This window comes from Typopeltis vanoorti, chromosome 2, assembly GCF_054136105.1.
Source record: "Typopeltis vanoorti isolate ZY-2024b chromosome 2, IOZ_Tvanoo_1.0, whole genome shotgun sequence".
NCBI lineage: Eukaryota > Metazoa > Arthropoda > Arachnida > Uropygi > Thelyphonidae > Typopeltis > Typopeltis vanoorti.
In genome coordinates, this window is record NC_143550.1 from 101,535,821 (window position 1) to 101,549,362 (window position 13,542).

Consider the following 13,542-nt stretch of genomic DNA (forward strand, 5'->3'; position numbering starts at 1 on the left):
AACGTCGTCTGCCTGTCCACCAACTCCCAAGTCCCTGGCCTCATCAATCTCCTGGAGTACAATTCCACCAATGTGGTATACTGCTGCTAATCTTTTCACTCCAAAATGCATAATCTTACATTTTGTCACATTAAATTGACATTCATTTTCCTCAGCTCAGAACTCGAATCTATCCAAATCATCCTGCAAGATTTTGACATCTTCTGCATTCACTATTGCCCTACGCAACTTTGCATCATCAGCGAACAAACGAACCGTTCCTTTTAGATCCTTCCCTATATCGTTAATGAACAAATTAAACAGCAGTGGTCCAAGAACATAATTACCACTAGTCACAAGCCGTCTATGGTATATGGTATCATAGTCCTGTGGGATTCTTATTGCCTGGGTTGATTTACAGAAGGGTGTCTGATTATTATTTTTTTGTGTTATTCTTGGATTATATCCATTTAGTAAGATTTTTCCTTGATAATTTGCAATTTTTATTTTAGAGATTCTTCGAATAACAAATCTTGTGTGTTCTTGATACTAAAGATTTTATGATGCTATATTTTTGAGATGGATGGTGAGTTGATGTATTGCGGATTTTTTAATTTAATTCCTATTGTTGTTCTATCATTGTACTGATGAAATTTTATGATGCATAAGACGAAATATTTGCATAAAAAAGTTATTTACTATGGAATGCATGTTATTCTATAGTTATGGATACTCACAGGTTTTACTATATAAGAAATATTCTGCACTGAAATGTCTCTCCACATAGTTTTCTATAAGCACTGTACATTATATCCATAACTACAACCTTATGCAATTTGTAACTTTTGTCAAAACGTATTGCAATTTAATTTGCACGAAATTTATAACACATTCTTTGTGTAATATAATTTACTTGTATGATACCAATAAATTTATGCCCTTCTTAGTTAAAGGATTGAAAGCCGATTTTATTAAGTCGTAGGAGAAATAAAACTTGTGTTAGGTCCAAATACCTGACACAGAGAAAAATCAGCTGAAAAAGTAGAGAAGATAGTTCCTTGAGTTATCAACTACAATCAAGCCTATAATGACGTTTTAAATATAAATAATTAATTTAAAAAAGGCCTGTGTATCTCAGTGGTAGCGGCGCTTGCATCCAATGCACTAAGCCGGCCGAAGATAGACTTATAATTCAAGTCCAGTCGCCGACAAGAGAAACTTTTTTCTAAGCCTTTCTTCGACCTGTTCCCGAGTTAGTCGATTTCTGACACTGAAAAGCGTTTTTTTCTCTCTCGGAAACTCGAGCTTTTCGTCCTGTAAACTCAAGAAAATCGATCATAGAATCCACATTATTTTAGACAGTAACACATCGTGTTACGGTTAGGTACCAAGAGATGGCAGCACTTATTTGCCAGTGTCTTCATCGGTGGCCGCCTACAATTAATGTTAGTCATGAGCTAGCTATCGCTGATTGGCTACTTGTGGAGATTGAACTTCCCCCTGAGTCACCAAAAGCTAGATAGGGTTAAAAGGTCTCTCCTACCCCCTATAATGGAATAAAAGGCATTAGCTTATTATTTCATTATAATTAATTAAACCCTCTAAAGTCTTTTGCTACCAAATAATATACACAGAACACTTAACCCTCAATGTTTGAAGATTATAGGATCAGTCCCCAACTTGAACGATCATTGATGGCTTAGCTTGAGGTATCAATTAATCAGGACTTTAGACTTTCAGGAAAAAAAGATTTCAACAGACAAATTACATAGTACTTGTCATATATGTTTTTATCGCGTGTCTAAAATACCATTAAGTTATAATCTATGTATAAGCTTACTGCCCATCACTATATCAGCTCTATTTATTGTATTACCTTTTATATTTAATTTGATGTTTTTACAAAAAATGCTACCTAAATAGTTAGAATAACTACCCTTTCAATAAATTCACTATAGACAATTCAGCCGAAGTTTGATATTTCCTTTCCTTTCCTTTCCTGTATATTCAATTATGTTATCATCAGTGGATCTGAATAGAGTCGAGCGACTTATGAGTGGTTTTTGAAAAGCTAATGGTTGTCATGAGCTGAACAGCATAGTACAAAAGGTTTCCATCTTCAGAGTCCCTTGCTGCTTAATGCCACTGTAAACAATTTCCATTAATGGTGTTGTTTGATACTCTTTTCCTAACACTTCTGAATCAATCAACATTAAACTTCTCTAAGCAGGTGTTTCTGATATGATTTAACCAACATTGCATCTCTTCAGCAAGATAGTTTTGAGAGATGGTCGAGCGAACCACCTATGAACTTCATCATTGTCACTCCTCCACAAAGTCCAAATCTCTCTGAGATACAAAAGAAAGGACTAGAATATTTTACAGGACTTTGTTCTGAGTGCTGTTCTGGTATCTTACTATACGGTTTTGAACATACTACATTAGCCATTCGTATATTTTCTCACTTAATTTCTCGCCTCACCAATATCAGTTACGTAAATGTTCTGGGATAACTGACGGAGTAAGATACTTGCTCTATACTGTATACTTGAAGAAAAACAGAAGATTCATCTTTACAACCTGTTTGAGTTACTTTTTAATACATACCGGATATCATCGATTTCAGCAATATAGGATTCCTTTTCTCCAACTTATTTGAGAATAAGGCGAAATCATCAGCAAAGTCCAGATCAAATGCTGTGAGATTCTTAGAACACTTTGGTTCCCAGGTTCCCAGTTCATTTGCAAATTTCTGTTTAAAAAAAAATCAACTCCAAGAATAAGTAGAAAAGATAACACGATATGTTTCTGTCTTACATCTATTGTTATTTTAAACTATTCGCTGTATGCGTAATCAACTTTGACACAAGCCTCTGTAATAGTATAAAGTAGTCCTAATACTGATATGTTTGCTATATATTCCATAAGATCCACGAATATTACCTATTAACCGAATGAGCAATCTTTTGGAAGTCATCAATACAGATTTCTGAATTCTGAACATTGCTCTATCTCGCTCAGTAAAATTATTTGTATGAATAAGTAAGAAGTGTAAGAAGTGTAAGACGGGTATGAATAAGCTTCATACCCTTCTGAAGGGAAGGAGGGGGGAAGTGCTTATATGCTACTTCAAATCATTTACTGTCTACACATTCACCACCTCTTAAACAATGCAGCTATGCATTTCCTATCAGTACGTCCAATATGTTGGGACATGTGACTAAATGGAGCCGACATAAAGGCTATCTCTTAACTCGCAGTACAACAGTAGAGCTTGGAATAGTTTCTTCAAAATGCACTGCGTATAAACTGTCCAGCGAGTTGACTCTAGAGTGCCTTTTATTGAGGTACTTTTTCCATTGAAAGGATGTACCTAACATATGTAACAACTGTATAGTTCTGTGAATGCTGAGGAGGAAAGCGATTTTGTATTACCTGCTAGAAAAGTCCGTAAATGTGATATTCGGGAAGAATGATGTATCATTGGAACTGACAACGTTATATGAATAATTTAGGATTAAAATTGGGAAGGAAACTTTGATATAAGAGTTTTTTTTATGTTTTACTTTGTTTTTTCTTTGTATGAGAGCACGTGGATTACGAAAGGTGAACAGTAATCCACCCAACTGCTTGGTTTATCTGAAAGAAAGGAGAAGAGGGATCAGCATTAATATACCCTGCATGGTCTAGAGAAGGTTATTTGGCATGATTATAGTGTTTTCATCAGCTAAAATCTTTATATTTTGTTTTTTGCTGCAATACTGAATGTATTAATTATTCTCCCGAAATCGTCTTCATCTTAACACAATTCTAGCATTATATCAGCATTCTCAATTCTTCCTCTTATTTTTATTATTATTATCACTACACAAACCAATTAAAAATAGGCATTAGAAATCATAAACAACAGAATCTCAAGAAATTAAACAGAGGTAACGTAGAGTAGCTACATTGGCCAGAAACAACTAAATCTGTGAAGCTGATGTACAGAGTGAACAAAATTAAAGTATCCCTGTTTAAGGCCTTGTGGAGCGTCACCCAGTGATCCAAATTCAGCAACACTTTGCAGAAATACCTTATGCTTCATGTGGAAGCGATATGTGAGAAGAAAAAAAAAAGAATCAAAAATTCAACACCAGGGGCGCTGTACAATGTACCGAATGTAGATATAGTAAGTATTTTTGTGTGTGTGTGTGTGTGTGTGTGTGTGTGTGTGTGTGTGTGTGTGTGTGTGTGTGTGTGTGTGTGTGTGTGTGTGTGTGTGTGTGTGTGTGTGTGTGTGTGTATGAGTATATAAGAAGGAGAAAGCGACACAAGCCTAACTAGCATATTTTAATTCACTTTATTTATTTATTCTTATGGCAAAGCAGCTACAGGTCAATGTCCAGACAAGAAAGGCAATCCAGGTACTCATCTGTCACTTTGTGGATGTCCTGGAGGCCACCACCATGAAATTGGCGCTTTGGGCCGTGATTCACAATATGAGTACCGGTAATTGTCTGGGCCACAGGGGAAACACTTACAATAAGGGTGGTCTGACAGTCTCCATTTATGCAGTAGGTCAGCGTTTCCCAAATGGTGGGTCACGACCCAGCGCCGGGTCACGAGAGCTAAATTACGGGTCGCCTAAAAAAACTCTCGAAAACCTAGGTGTTTCGTTTTTGGGGTTTCTTTTTTCAAGAAACTCTAAAATACTACTAAATAGCGTTTAATCGAGACTAATAAATAAATAATTTAATTAATAGAGTTGAAAAACGTGCTCCTTCCTCGTCCGCGTCGCCATTTCACATTCTCTTCGTTTGCTGTAAAGTAGCTCAACTAATGGCGAAGCTACGCGGCGGCAACCATGCCACCAATCGAATCGTTTGGCGGTATGGCGTTCGTTTTACTCACTCGCCAGATATATCATTTTTTTTTATTTACTGATTACGTGTACCTTGCCCGGTGGGTTCAGCTGAACAACCATAATTATTATAATTGTTTCTAAATAATTTATTTCATTCTTTCTTCATCTCGCTTGCCATTACCCATTTAACGATGGATAACTGGGTAATAAAACAACAAACAAATAACGTGGCGGTTACAAACTCTTCGATTAGCTCCAATGAACAATCGAGTGACGTGCAGCCGGGCACGAGTTCTGAGAACAGCACTAACAAACGGCCGCACAATGTGTTGTCTACTACTCTTGCAAAACAGAAGATGTACTGGACCCGATAGTATTCTGAGGATTACATACAATTCGGTTTCATTAAGGGTGCTGATGACAAACCATTATGTGTTATTTGTTGTGCGGCACTTTCAAACGAGTTCATGAGACTTTCAAAGTTGAAGGTCTCACGGACTCGATAGAATTGAAACATCCGAACTACAGCTACAGTAATAAGCCAATAGATTTCTTTATAAATAAAAAGAGAGAATAATAGCTACCAAGAAGACTATTGTCTTCTAATTTTTCTCAGTGAGCTCAGTCTGAAAGCCTTGTAATGGCTTCTTATGAAATATCAAAATTAATTGCTGAAACTGGTTATCCTCACACATTGCCGAGAAATTAATAGTTCCAACAATGAAAATGTTAGCATCTCGAATATGTGAAAAAAAAACAGCAGTGCCAAGTAAATATGCTGACGCTATCAAATAACATAGTGAAGCGTAGAATCATGGAGATGGCATATAATATCGAAGAAACTGTGATAGTTCACTTTAAAGAGTGCAATATTTTCCCCTTGCAAGTCGATGAAAGTACAGACATATCGGATAATGCCAATTTAATCTGTTTTGTGAGATACGATTGTGACAATACAATTCACACAGAATTTATTTTTTGTAAACCTCTGACAACAAGAACAACAGCTGAAGAAATTTTTAATTTGATTGCAAATTGCATTAATGAAAAGGGCATTGAATGGAAGAAATGTGTGGGACTGAATAGCGATGAAGCGCGCGCAATGGCAGGCGCACGTACTGGACTTTTTTCCGATGATCAAAGCCGTAGCACCAGACTGTGTATGGGTGCATTGTAGCATTCACAGAGAAGCATTGGCCATATATCAATTGGTAAAAATAATGCCATTGATTTTAAATGCAACTATGCAAGAGTGTATACAATTTATAAAATTTATAAAATCTCTTCCATTGAATTTAAGAATATTTTCTGCATTGTGCAAAGAAATAGGGAGTGAACATGACATCTTCTTTTACCCTGCGAGGCGATGGCTGTCAAGCGGGAATGTTTTAAGAAGACTTATTGAAATGAAGGATGAAGTTTTAATGTTCTTAGACCAATATCCCCCAACGGCTAGGGATTAAAAATCAGAAAAAATCAGCTAACGCCTTTTTATTCCCGTATATAGGGAGTAGGTGAGGCCATTTAGCCCTATCTAACTTTTGGAGACTGATTGGGAAGTTCAATCTCCACTGGTACCCAATCAGAGATAGCTGGCCCAAGGCTATCACTAATTAAGCGGCACGCAGTGAAGAGAGACGGCTCAACAAGTGCCGCCATCTCGTGGTCCCTAATCCTAACACAATATATTTAATGTCTGAAATAATGTGGGTTCTACGGTCGATTTTCTTGAGTTTACTGGACGAAAAACCCGAGTTTCCAGGAGAAAAAACCCACTTGCCCATGCCAGAGATCAACTAACTCGGAAAGCGGTCGAAAAAAAGGCTTAGAAAAATTTCTTCTAGTCGCCGACTAGATTCGAAACCAAGAAGTCTTCCTTCTTGCGGTCAAGCGCCATGGTGTGCAAACGCGACATCCACTGAGATACACAGGCTCTAGGGATGTAATATTTGAATTCAAAGACAGTTTTCATGATGTTAATTGGTTAATCAAAGTTGCCTACCTTTGTGACAGTTTTGATTTTTTGAATAATTTAAATCTGACATTACAAGGTAGCAATGTAACTGCATTTAAAGTGCAAGAGAAGGTGTAAGCTGCAACAAAAAAACTCAATTTGTGGTCCCGTCGTGTGGAAGCAGGGAATTACAAATCTTTTACAAAGCTAAAAGAATTACAAAAAGAGTATAATATGAGTTCCATGCCGGATGAGATTTCAGCTGTTATCAAGCAACATATGCTAGGACTGCAGGCAAGTGCGAAGGAATATTTCCGCCAATCAACAGCAACGAAGCATGGATAAGGAACCCTTTTAGAGTGAACACAGAATTTGAGGCAGTATTGCCGGATTCAGATATTCAATCTATAATTGAACTGTCGTGTGATAAGGCACTCAAAGACATCTTCAACACAATAACGCTGATGGATTTTTGGCTGTCTTGCAGTCAGGAGTACCCAATTTTAGCAGAAAAAGCGATAACATTTCTAATGCCTTTTGTCACAACCTATAAGTGTGAAACAGGCTTTTCAACACTGGTTTTTCTAAAAAAAAAATATAAAAATCGATTGGAAGTCCAACCGGATTTAAGAATAAAGTTATCATCTTTTCCTCCAGACCTGAAGTTTCTAATTAACAAACAACAGCATTACACTTCTTATTAATAAATTACTTGGCTTTAATTTAATTTCTTTACATTTTTGTAGGAGTAATTGTTTCTTTATTATAATAATAATAAATGAAAACTCTATGAACATTCAAATCTTTTTTATTTTACCTATTGGCCATAACAATTTTAGTGGGTCACGAAGATGAAGAATTAAAATAACCGGGTGTCACGGAAAAAATGTTTGGGAAACCTTGCAGTAGGTAATCTGCGATCCTGTTGAGGGATGACCAAATTTTCTTAGGGAGGGCAAAACCAGGCTGCGGAGCACAGGGATCTTCAACCAGGAAACCATTTCTTAGAAGATTTTCGGACCAGTGTTCTCTCCGCATGTCAGGTGTTGATGGTAAGGCAACTGAAGAGTTCGTCCATGGACCAGAAAGTATTTCATGATGTTATACGAAGACTAGGTAGATTTGTGAAAGGCTAGTGCAGGGGGAGAGAGAGAGTTGCTCATTACTTTATTAAATACTTTAATCGAGGCTTGTCTTCTCCATATGTTTGGTGGAGCAATGTTAGATAGGACAGGCAGCAAGGGGAGAGGCGGTGCTTCTCAGTGTCCCATTAATTGAGTCATGGTAGAGTTTAGGTGGGTGTCTATATTGCTAGTGTGCGCACTTCTTTCCCAGACGGAGGCACAGTATTCTGTTGCAGAGAATGCGTAGACTAGTGCAGACGACCTTAAGACCAGCACCACAACCACAGTTTGTTCTATCAAGCCGTGAGATGATATCATTTATTCCTTTAATTTTGTTGGACAGGTTGGTGATGTGCCTTTTATAGATTAGGCTTGTATCTAGGCTCACTCCAAGGTATTTCGGGTGACGTTCATGTTCTACCATTCTGCCACAGAAAGCAAGTTTGAGGTGTCGATTCGCCTCTGCAATATTCAGATAGCATGCTGTAGAGACAGACTTTGTTGTATTTGGCTTCAGGTACCACTGCTTGTAATACGCCTCCTGGATGTTCAGTTCTGTGTTCAAGTTTGTTTCCAGGTAAAAAGGAGGTAGATTGGTGTAGGATCGCGAGATCATCGGCGTATATATATTTGCTTGAGCTGGTATGGGGTAAGTCAGCATGTAGCTGTTAAATAGTAGAGGGAATAAGACAGAGTCCTGTGAACATTGAAAATATATTATTATTTTTTTTTTATTCACATAATTGATACACAGTCAAAACAAGATATCACATAAATAAAAAATATGACTGGTGATTCAGAACAATTCAGATTCTACCCAAGAATCTAAGAATAGTCCGTCAGGTAGCGTGGTAAAATATGGACTGTTCCAAATAATGCTGTTTTTCGAAGGTCATATGGGATCACTTCATTGATTATTAATTGCTGTAAATAGTTGGACAGCTTCTTTGAAGTGAACCAAGTGAACCGATAACTACTGGAATGACTTTGGTGTGTTTAAACCACAGTCGGCCAACTTCCATTGCCAGATCTCGATATTCAGTCATTTTTTTCAGTTCTTTGTTGTTGATATTGTTATCACTAGGTACTGCCTTATCAATAATCCAAACCTGTCGATGTTCGATAATTGTGATTTTAAGTCCATTGTGTTCCAAATGCCGATCAGTTTGTATTCTAATGTCCCAGAGAATTTTTGCTGTTTCGTTTTCCAATACAGTCTCTATTTTATGCTGCCACCAGTTATCAGAAGAAGGAAAGCCATATTTTTTGCATACATGCCAATGAACTATTTCGGCCACTTGATCATGGCGGTATTTATAGTCAGTTTGAGCTATTTTGCTGTGGGCACTGATTAGATGTTCTACAGTCTCATCTTTCTGATCGCATAATCTGCATTTGCTGTTATTATTGATGTTGAAAATTTTTGCTTTGATTGCATTAGTTTGTAATGCCTGTTCTTGAGCTGTTAGAATCAATCCTTCTGTTTCTTTTTTAATGTATCGGTGTTGTAACCATTGCTATGTCTTGTTCACGTCAATTTTGACCTCAATATCTCGAAGAAATTGGCCATGCAAGAGTTTATTTTTCCAGCGCATATTTTGTTGTTCCTTTTTGTAATCGGATTTGTTTCCTGTTGCTTTTAGAAGGCCCTCTTGTAATTGCTTGAAGCATTGGCTCAGAGTTATTGTCGATGTAATTTCTTAAACCAATTTCTTCTTCTTCCACAGTCTGTCTCACTTGCAGCATACCCCGTCCACCTATTCTCCTCAGTAGGTACAACAGGTCAACATTACTTCGTGGATGTAATGCATGATGCATAGTCATTAGTTTTCTAGCTTTGCGGTCTAGTTTATCCAGGTCTTCTTTTGTCCAATTTGTTATGCCAGCTGCGTATCGGATCACTGGTATAGCCCAAGAATTCACTACTCTAATTGTGTTTAATCCATTTGGTTTTGTTTTCAGAATATTTCTAACTCTTTTGATGTATTCTGATGCTGCCTGTTGTTTAATTTTCGAGTGGAGAATATCATTGGCTTCTAATATTCCTAGGTATTTATAGTGTTCATCAGCTGAAATTGCTTCTATATATTTCTCTTGATCAAAATTAAAATTGCTAGTGTCATTAATTTTTCCTCGTTTAATACATAAAATTGCGCATTTATCTAAACCAAATTCCATTTTGATGTCCTGACTGAAAATACGAAGTATGTTCAATAAAGAATCTATTTGCTGGGCCGATTTTACACATAGCTTCAAGTCATTCATATACAACAGATGGGAAATTTTAACATTACATTTGCGAATTTCATATCCAAGTTTTGTTTTCTTCAGAATCATAGACAAAGGTATCAAAGAAATGTTGAAGAACAATGATGACAAAGAATCACCTTGGAAAATTCCACGTTTAATGCTGATATCTCCAAATCCTTCATTATTCACTATTAACGTACCAATTAAAAATCAGAAAGCGGTCGTTTTTCTGCCAATTTTTTGGGCGAGGTTTGGGCGAGAGTGATTTGCTGGATCAAATTCATTATTATTTGAAAAATAATGATGAATTTGTGCAAACACAAACGAAATAGCCGATACACGCCGTTGGCAACTTTTCTCGGCTGAAAGGAAATAGGCACAAGATTGTCTAGCGTTTACATTCGGTTGTATTTATATGTGAAACCAAAATTCAAAATCAATTTTGGTGCACTAAACAAAAGACGTGTCACAGACGTTTTTGTATGTTAAGGGGTTAATGTTGTTTTCCATGATTTTATGATTTCATAGCAGTAGCCAGAAACGAACATATGTTTTTGCTAATTCCGAAATATTTTTAGTGATTTTAGGATCCAGGAGTGTGGAAGGGAATCGAATGCTTTCTTGTAAACTATCCATGCCATGTTTAAATTTGTTTTTTCGTCTTTTTGAGTTTCTGAGAATTATTTTATTAATAATTAAAAGAGCGCCTCCGTAGCGCAATTGGAAGAACGACGGTACATTGCGCCCTTCGATTGGAATAGGCCTAAGTTCGATTCTCGTCGCGACGGGAAGAATCTTTATCTGGTCGATTTCAATCGATGGTGAGTTAGCCGATCTCATACGGAGGTAGCAGGGTTTTTTCTCCCGGAAACTCGGGTTTTTCATCCCGCATACATACAAATCGGCCCTTCAGAACACACGCAATTTACAGACAAAAATTACTAGTTGTGGTGGTGTTGGAGGTGGGCGGTAGATGGCGTTGATTCGTAGTAGAGGTAAGGTGTAGAGACAGTTGAAGATGTCCTCCCGCGATGAGTCTTCGGACTCCTTGGAGGTATCAGGAATAATAATAATAATAATAATAAGGATCTGGTCTTTTGTTCCTCTAGATTTTTGAAAATTGCCTTTTTGTTCAATCGTATAAATCTGATTATCTGATAAGTAGTGATATATGGAATTTGCTATGATTGCAGTGAACAGTTTAAGCATAGTTGGTAGGCATGTTACTGGATGATAGTAACTTGGTCTGCATCCTTATCCTATCTTTCATGAAGAGAAAAGATATCATCCACTCTTCCACTAAGCCAGACTGCAACAAATAATTAAATTGTTCTGCCATAAGATCTTGTAGACTGGTTAGATGTTTTAACCAAAATCCATGTAGTTCGTATTTGCCAGATGCACTCCAGTTTTTTAATTTTCTAACTTGAGAACTGACCATTTCTTTAGTGAAAATAACATTTTGCATTTGATTTTGTTTCATTTCTGATTCTATTTCATTAATCCATGAAGCATCTTTATTGTGTTCAATAGGATTATCCCAGATTGACTTCCAAAATTTGCGTGTTTCTTCTTTTCCGGGTAAATGATGGTTTGCATTTGTATTTCTCTGGAGAGACTGGAAGAACTGACGTCGGTTCTGTCGAAATTGCATATTTTGTACATATTGGTTTATTCTTCCTTCATATCTTATAATTTTCTGTGCAGTCGCTGTAATTCTTTGTTTTTTAGCTCTTCGGTAACTTCAGCAATTGTTTTGTTGGCCAAATTATATGTTTTAATCAGTTTGTTTTTGATGTTATTATTTTTCAACCGTCCTTCTTTAAAACTCTTTAAGTTGCTTAGATCAGCTCGAAGCCTGTTGACCTTTCGTTCTAACCGGATTTTCCATGGTGCAGATTGTTTCATCCTCGGCTTTTGCTCTTTCGGTTTGCAACCAAGCTTCACTGAAATGATATAGGCTGTGCTGTATAGGATCTGATTTGTTTCCTTTATACTGTTGGTTGTGATGGTGTCAATTACAGCATTTGCGTCTAAGAGGAGCTGTTTTAGCTTAGATTGTCGTAAAGATTTTAATGGTGGTAGTCTTATATGGTCGTTTATGGAGTTCATATGTTCCAATATCCCTGACTTCATTTTACACTGCCCTTCTGTCAAAACATTCTGAGGTATGTCGTCAGTTTGATGTTTACTGAGTTGAATTCCAAAGTTTGATGTAGCTACCTCCTGATGATTTTCTGTTACTGGAGTTGTTGGTTTATTACATAACTCTTGCAGCTCAAGTTCAGTAAATATTTTGTTATGGAAAATGAAATTCTTTTGGTCCATAAATCTTTGTTGTGTTATTGCATATTCTGGGAATTTTTATTTCCAAATTAAATGCACACGCTTTCTGAAACCTCGCTTTTCTGGTGTTGATCTGTAAAAACATTTCATAGTGTCTCTGTTTTCTTCTACAGTCCATTTTTACGTTTGGTTTCTTCCGGTCGATTTTCAGCTTCCTGCCTGATTGCCCAGCAAGGAGAGCTGGGTCCTGTAGTCCACATGTCGCCTGATGCCCAGGATCCCCAACATCTGACTCAGTCCTTGATGACCTGGGCATCGACTGATCCGGTATGGATCTCTTCGTCCTTTTCACCATTAAGATGGGGAATGGAACACTGTTAGTCTGCCTCCTCATTTGAGACCTGCCTGACAAGGGTGGCCCTGCTGGCAGCTATGCAACCGCGAGAATAGCTCTCAACATCATTGAAGCATGCAAGCCCCTCTGCCACGACAATGCCGTGTCTCTTCGGGGGATTATTATTATTATTATTATTATTATTATTATTATTATTATTATTATTATTATTATTATTATTATTACAGGCAACTCTTTGGCATTCGCACAGTATACTTTGCTTTGAACTAATTTACAGTCATGGTACCGACAAAAACTCTGGCACCTAATTCCACTCATTTATCACTCTCTAACTAAAAAACCTAGTTCTAACACCCTTGCTAACTACACTCTTACTCAGTTTCCATGGATGGCCCTTAGTTCTCCCATCACCTGACCTATTCTGAAAATTTTCATCTGAATTAATCTTGTAAAAACCCCTCAGTAATTTGAATATCACAATCATATCACCCCCTTTTCTTGTTATCAACCAATTTCTGTAACTCACAGATCTTCAACCTGTTTTCATAAGGTTCATTCCATAGACCAAGTTCATCTTGGTCATTGGCCACTGGATCCTCTCTACCTCCTCCCCATCAGGAAGAAACCCAAGGGGCCCAGATCTGGGCAAAGTGGTCAAGATGGAGTCTTATCAAGGCTCGATAAAGAGGAAGAATAACTTGCTTATCTCTGCTCGTCAAAGTATTCTTCAGTAACCAAATGATCTTAT